General features: G+C 49.7%; 1 protein-coding gene across 1 annotated transcript in view; it reads right to left on the bottom strand.

The window, feature by feature from the left end:
- Positions 1-695: 695 nt before the first annotated feature.
- The window catches only part of med24 (mediator complex subunit 24), a 17,742-nt gene continuing 17,100 nt past the window's right edge, over positions 696-1,337 (bottom strand). The window contains exon 23 of the mRNA XM_031584476.2: positions 696-1,337. This exon is cut by the window's right edge and continues 743 nt beyond it. The gene's annotated coding sequence lies outside the window, so the exon portion shown is untranslated.

Here is a 1,337-nt window from a genome sequence, read left to right as displayed (position 1 = left end):
ACACAGAAGGTGGAATGAAGGTGCTTGAAAACGGCCCTCAGTCTCTCTCTGCAGCCTCAGACTATTTCAACTCAACACACACTTCTGCACTGCAACCCTGTGTCATGGCAACCCTGTGTCATGGCAAAGCGGTGTGCGTTGCACAACTGCAGAAGAGGCTGCCTTTTAGTCAGCGCTTTTCTATTCCTGTCGGGCGCACAAGACATCGAGACGGGACCGACACACGGAGCCCGGAGTTGCACACGAGAACATCTCACAGCAGGCATCCGTCGAATTCGATCAGTTTACGTCCACTTTACTACAGTGGACGATCAGTTTATATCCACTTTACTACAGTGGATGATCAGTTTACATCCACTTTACTACAGTGGACGATCAGTTTATATCCACTTTACTACAGTGGATGATCAGTTTACGTCGACTTTACTACAGTGGATGATCAGTTTACGTCCACTTTACTACAGTGGATGATCAGTTTACGTCCACTTTACTACAGTGGATGAGGAGTCTGATACAGGAGTTCTCCTGGGCTTAACCTGCCTCGAGCTGCTGTCTATTTAAAGTACATAGAGACTCTCTCTCACTTAGAGAGCGGGAGAGGAGAATCTTGCAATGATAGTGTTGAGTTTGCATGCAAATACACACACACTCACAAAAAAAACATATGCACACACACACTCAGACACACAAGATAAAACATGGAAAATAGCTTTTATTGTTAATAATATGTCTGCAGAAGTCAGGCTAAGTGCTCCCACTGCTCTGCAACAGTAAAGCATACAGCCAGTCCAATCTTCACCTTCCACTCAAGGTGCTCTCAAGGCGCCCCTCTCGAATGAGCAGGGGGAGAACATAGGGGAGTTGGCATTGTGTTCACATGGCAACGACATTCCAGTCACTGTGGAAACAAGGATCAGAACAGAGCAGGTCTCCATGGAAACCCGGGTAATGTACAAAAATGTAGGCAGGGGAAGACTGGAAGAGCGATGTGCTGTTGCACAAGGCCTTGGCTCAGATAACACAATACAGAGAGTGGGGTGAGGTGGTGGGTGGGTACTGGGGTATTTGGGTGAGAGGGCAACCAGTCCTCACTCACCACAGACAGATAAGAGCTGCCGGACATCTGGTTCTGATGTGGAGTAAAACGGGCCCAGATCTGGGTTGGGTTTGGCCCAGATCTGGGTTGGGTTTGGCCCAGATCTGGGTTGGGTTTGGCCCAGGGTCAACAGGCACCTAGGCACCGGGACTAAGAGAAGATGGGGCAGATTGAGAGCCACAGCGGCCCTGCCATGAGGCTGGAGTCTGGACCCAGGGAGGGGAGGGGAGAGGTGTGTGTG

The sequence above is a fragment of the Clupea harengus genome, chromosome 1 (genome assembly GCF_900700415.2).
Source record: "Clupea harengus chromosome 1, Ch_v2.0.2, whole genome shotgun sequence".
In the NCBI taxonomy this organism is placed as follows: domain Eukaryota; kingdom Metazoa; phylum Chordata; class Actinopteri; order Clupeiformes; family Clupeidae; genus Clupea; species Clupea harengus.
Note: the sequence above shows the minus strand (reverse complement) of the source record. Positions and strands in the feature narration are given on the sequence as shown.